The sequence below is a fragment of the Myxine glutinosa genome, chromosome 11, assembly GCF_964187855.1.
Source record: "Myxine glutinosa chromosome 11, kmMyxGlut1.1, whole genome shotgun sequence".
In the NCBI taxonomy this organism is placed as follows: domain Eukaryota; kingdom Metazoa; phylum Chordata; class Myxini; order Myxiniformes; family Myxinidae; genus Myxine; species Myxine glutinosa.
Window position 1 is genome coordinate 65,731,918 of NC_136271.1, and position 6,000 is coordinate 65,737,917.

The following is a 6,000-nucleotide window of genomic DNA, read 5'->3' on the forward strand; positions in this document are numbered from 1 at the left end:
TCATGGGCTACGTGCTGCTAATGGGCCAATAGTGACCTCCCAACAGGAGATTAAGTCTGTTTTGAAGGGTTTTTATACAAACTTGTACTCCCCCCAGAGCATAAGTAATGAGACCTTGCAGGAGCTGACTACCGGGCTTCCAAGACTTGAGGAAGACCAGCAACGCACATTGAACATGTCAGTTTCGGCTGCTGAACTTGAAACTGCTATGCGGAGCTTGAAGGATGGTAAAGCCTCTGGGATTGATGGTTTGCCCGGAGAGTTCTATAAGACTTTTTGGAAACTTGTGGGACCTGACCTGCTTGAGGTATTTGATGAATGCCTTCATGTTGGAGAGCTTCCCCTGTCCTGCAGAAGAGCAGTCATTTGCCTGTTGCCAAAGGCTGGGGACACTCAACTAGTCGAGAACTGGCGGCCTGTCTCATTGCTGTGTGCGGATTACAAGCTTTTGTCGAAGGCCTTAGCAAACCGTTTGGGAACTGTGATCAGCTCTATTGTGCACCCTGACCAGACCTACTGTGTACCAGGAAGGTCAATTTATGACAATATTTTTCTGATAAGGGATATTATTTCTTGTAATAAGTACTTGCGTGCCAGTTTTGGGTTGTTGTTTCTTGACCAAACAAAGGCTTTTGATCGTGTTGATCATACATATTTGTTTTCTGTTCTGGAGCGGATGGGTTTTGGCGAAACTTTCATTTCCTATGTCAAGCTGTTATACACTAACACCTTCTGCATGATGAAAGTAAACAACAGTTTATGTCCCCCTTTTCCTTTCCGTCGGGGTATCCGTCAAGGGTGTCCCCTTTCTGGACTTCTGTATATAATTGCCCTTGAACCACTCTTAGCATCCATCAGGCAGCGAATAACTCAGGATGTGGGAGCCGTTTTTGGTTCAAGATTTGTGGTCACAGCTTATGCTGATGATGTATGTGTTCTGATTAAGGGCCCAAGTAGTGTTGCTGCGGTGCAGCGTTGCTTTAAAGACTACTCTGCGGCCTCTTCCGCCGAAGTAAATTGGGGCAAGAGTGTAGCCTTATGGTGCGGTTCAGATAACCTTTCTTTAACACTGCCACCGTCACTCCCACATAATCTAGAGTGGAAAACAGATGGAGTCAAATATCTTGGTGTCTATCTTGGCAACCAGGAAGTAGAAACGAAGAACTGGGAAGGAATGATTGAACAAATTACACACCGGTTGAAACGATGGGAAGGACTGCTGCGATCTCTTTCTTATAAAGGCCGCTCTCTTGTTATAAATAACTTGATAGCAGCAAGATTATGGCATAAACTAATTGCCTTGCAGCCACCCAAGGAGTTGATACCAGCCATCCAGCGGGTCTTGGTTAATTTCTTTTGGAATGGATACCACTGGCTTCGGCCGCAAATACTGTACCATCCTCGGAAGGAGGGTGGACATGGAATTGTGGAGGTGTCCACCCGGCTTATGGCTTTTCGCCTACAGTCTGTGCAACGTCTGTTGTATGCTGAAGAGCTGCCCTGGCGCTCATTTGCGTTTTTCTTGTTGCAACAAGCGGGAGGCCTGTGTTATGATAGGCACTTGTTCCTGGTGAACCTTGACCGTGTCAGCTTAGTTTCAATCCCAACTTTTTATCAGGGTTTGCTGAGAGTTTGGAAAGGTTTTGGGGTTCATCGTTGCCTTGAGGCTTATAATTGCCGGATGTTTATCCAAGAGCCTATTTTCTATAACGGGTTTTTTCCATGCATTCCTCATAGTCCGACTTTGATTAGGAAATTTACTCAAGGAGGAATTGGCAAAGTTTGTGACCTGAGGGATACATCTGGGACAAAATGGATGTCTGCTGGCAGGGTGGCGGCCATTCTTGGTTTAAGATCCGTGCGTATTGTCAGCCAAATTATACGCATCGTCAAGAGGAAGTTTAAGGAGTTAAATATTGGCTGGGAAGGTATAAACAATGTCGAGGATGTTCGGCTGTCTTTCCCTGAAATTAAGGTGCTCCCAGCTCTCCAGTCGAATGGTGAACTTGTATCTCATTTTCACTTGGTAACAAAGGCGGGTATTCACAAGCTCCTTCGAGAAAACCAAGCATCATCCTTCTCCGGAGTGGCGCGAGTGGCCTTGTGGTCCGAAAGGTTAGGGCCAGGGTCTCCTTACACGCCACTGTGGCCTAATATGTACAAATTACCTATTTACGGGTTCCTCGCAGATATCCAGTGGAGACTAGCACATTGGGCTCTCCCTACGAACACCTTTGTTCATCACCTTGACAGCTCAGTGCCAGTAGCATGCCCCTTCTGTGTACAGAAGGAGGATCTCTTTCATGCCTATGTGAAATGCGAAAGACTAATACCTCTTTTCTTGATTCTCACACACCTTTTTGATCAGTTGTCTTTTCCTTTTACTTCACATTCTTTTATTTTTGGTGTATCTTTCAGACCCTCCTGCAAGGACTCTGGTGTCCTCCTAAACTTCTTAGCTGCTGTAGCAAAATATTCAATATATAAATCGAGGAAAATTAAAATTGATAATGGGCATGGGTTTGATGTTGTTCCTATGTTTAAAGGGCTGGTGTCTGCAAGAATAAGGTTAGAGTTTGATTATTATGTGGCGAATGAAAATGTCAAACTCTTTGAATGCAAATGGTGTATTAATGAAGCCTTATGTTTTGTGAATGAATCGAATTTGTACTTTTCTTTTTAACATTAAGAACTGTTGTTTTTTTCTATTTTTTTCTCTCCTGTAAAAATGTAACTTGACCTGGTGTGTTTTTTTGTGAAATAAATGGTGTTGCAAATTCAATTCAAATTCTCTCTCTCTCTCTCTCTCTCTCGCAAGCCCCCTTCTGGATGGTTGTGAGTCGTGCGTGGGTGTGGTAATCATGGCGGCTGTGGGTGTTGAGCTGTGAGTACGGTGCTGTGTTGGTGGTCTTTCCTATCCTCCTTTCACTCCATTTGTGTCCTTGTACGAGTTTGTGAAGTTTCTCCGTGTTTCCCTTCTGCTCTTGAGACAAGAGAGGGAGAGAGAGACAGCACGGTAACGGTTAGCCACCTGTATTAATTTATAACGTGGGTTGGTTATATCGTGCCGATTATTTATTTATTTATTTATTTACTTATTTAACTAATTTTGATTTGTTTGGTTAGTTTATTGCATGGTTACTGTTCAGTTTGTTTAGTTGATTGCCGATAAATGGCTAATAGGAATAGTCAAAGGACTGCTGATCGTGTTAGTGATGAGGTGTTATCGCGTAAGCACGGGCTGTGCCTTGTTCCGCCGGAAGACGTGCAAATGGACGATGTTCTACTTGCAATCGGGGACTTGATCGGGGTAAATAACATTCGTGCTGCGTCTCGAATGAACCACAAAGTGGTGGTTTTCGTGTCACAAGTTAGCCTTGCAGACATCGTGGTGCAAAACGGGTTAACGTTGGGGAACGACCAATTTGTTCCGGTATCGTCCATGGACACGCCGGCGGTTAAAGTTATTTTAAGTAACGTTCCGCCCTTTCTGAGGAATGAAGAAATCCTACGAAAATTAGGGGAGCATGGGACTGTCGTCTCACGAATTATCACGGTCCCCCTGCGAACCAGGAACAGAAGGCTGAAGCATGTAGAGTCGTTTAGACGTTTTTGTTTCGTCGTACTAAAGGATGAGGCAAAACAGCTGAACATATCTATAAATTTTAAAATAGGAGATCATGATTACCGGATCTTTGCAGCTACTGAGACCTTGATTTGCTATACATGTGGGGCATACGGACACACTCGGCAGTATTGTCCTGATGTGAGGAAGAGTTATGCCACAGCAGCTGGGGCAGCCCCACCCAACCCCCCCACCTGTAAATGACTTGAACGACCCTGTAGATGAGCCAGGTGTCGAAAAAAGGTCAACACCGGAATACGAGGGTGCGGGTGACAGTGGTGCTGGTGGAGAAGCCCATACGGTAGTGGAGCAACCATATGTGGAGGAGAGGCTGCAACCTCAAGAACAAAGGGACTTCGAGGAGGTGAAGCTGATGGAGACCGAGTCGAGGAGAAACTTGAAACGCTCTCTTGCGAGCGATGAGAATGGAGGAAAAGGAAACAAAATGGTTCTCGTGCAGGAAGATGGTAATACAGACCAACCTGATGACCATGAGCAAAATGGTAATGCAATAGGTAGAGATGCGAATCTGCCCATTTCACAGGATGAAGAGAATCGAAGCATTACCGAGCGTGTCACCGTGTGTGATGGTGGACACCCTGCACCATGCGACGAGCAGTTAAGGACCCCCATCTCAACGGAAGATGATGAGAAAGAGATTGATAAGTCGGTGGCAGACAACAACGATGGGGTAGTTGGTGCCATGCAGACGCAACAAAAATACCATGGTGACAATGACACAGATGAGGTGCCAGTACCTGACACACCACTGGGTGAGAGTGGGGTCGAGGCTGATGAGGAAGGATGCAGTCTTGCTGCCCTGAGTGAGTCTCAGAAGGAGCAGGTGAGGCAAGCAGAGGTGACAAAAGGGAAGGTCATTGATTTCTTAAACGTAACGTTTAGACAACGTCACGTTGTAATTAGAGATCACTTCCCTGATGTCCAAGCTTTCATTAAGGTTTCGAAACCTCTTTTACAGAAAAATGACCCCATGCTCTCAGAGCCTCAATTTCAACGTCTTCGTAAAGCAGTAACAAAGGCGAACAAAGAATTGCAGGCAGACGGTGAGCTACCACCTTAGAATGACAACGCGAGAAATACATATTGCCTCCCTGAACATCAATGGGGGATGTGCCCCCTTACGGAAAATTCAAGCAATCCAGGCAATGGAGAGGGTAAAAGCAGATGTCATTCTATTGCAAGAGACCCATGCCACAAACAATTTGGCAGCTGAATGGTGTAAACTTTTTAAAGGGCAATGGTGGCTGAGTGGGGTTTCCACACCCAAGGCTGGTGTTGCCATCGCCTTAAGTCCCAGGCTTCCCACTCAGAGTGTTATTTATAGGGAGGTCTATAAGGCACATTTGATAGCGGTGGAGTTCTACTGCAATACACAAAAGCTTATTATAGTAAATGTGTATGCACCAAGTGAACCTATAGAAAGAAGAACATTCTTTTCCACACTGCGGGACTTTGTAGAGGGACTGGATCCAGCTGCTCTCACCTGTATCGCAGGGGACTTTAACTGTACAATTGATCCTTCAGTTGACAGGAATGGACATGAACCCCACGGCGCTTCTGCAAAGGTGTTAGCGAGCCTCATCAAGAACTATTGCTTTGAGGATGTGTGGAGGTTGCAGCATCCAACTTCACGGGCCTACACATGGTGCAGATGTCATGATGGCGTCATATCATGGGCAAGGCTGGACAGGATCTATATCAATAAGCCAATGCTGAATGTGGTGTCCACTACCCAAATACTCCCAACAGGGTTTTCAGATCATAATTTAGTGGCAATGTCCTTTAAATTACCCTTGACATCAGGAGGTAGCGCATACTGGTCACTCAATACTTGGTTGTTAAGTGATAAGAAATTTAAAGATGCCTTCCGAACCGTGTGGGGGAAAATCCGGTCATCTAAGCTTGAGCATGCCAACCTTCGCATATGGTGGGACCTTGCAAAGTGTCAAGTTAAAACGTTTTGTCAACAGTATAGTCTGTTTACTACTAAAATGCAAAGTCTCTCAATTGACTCATTAAAGGCCGAAATTGCAGAATTGGAACAGAATCGTAATGGGGCTGGGAAAGATTTTGGATATGATCAGTTGCTATGGACAAAAAGGTCATTACTGACCGAAATGGTGAGGCAGCGGGCAATGGGTACCTTGGTGCGTATGAGGATGAGTTACTTGACTTTGGATATGCCAAATAAGGACTTCTTTAGCTTGGAGAATTCGGTGAAAAACTCGCAGCAAATTCATAAGCTCTGTACTGCTAATGGGTCAACGGTTACCTCCCAACTGGAGATTAAAGCGGCCTTGAAAGCATTTTACTCTGACCTGTATTCTGCCCAGAGTATCAACAGTGAGGCGATA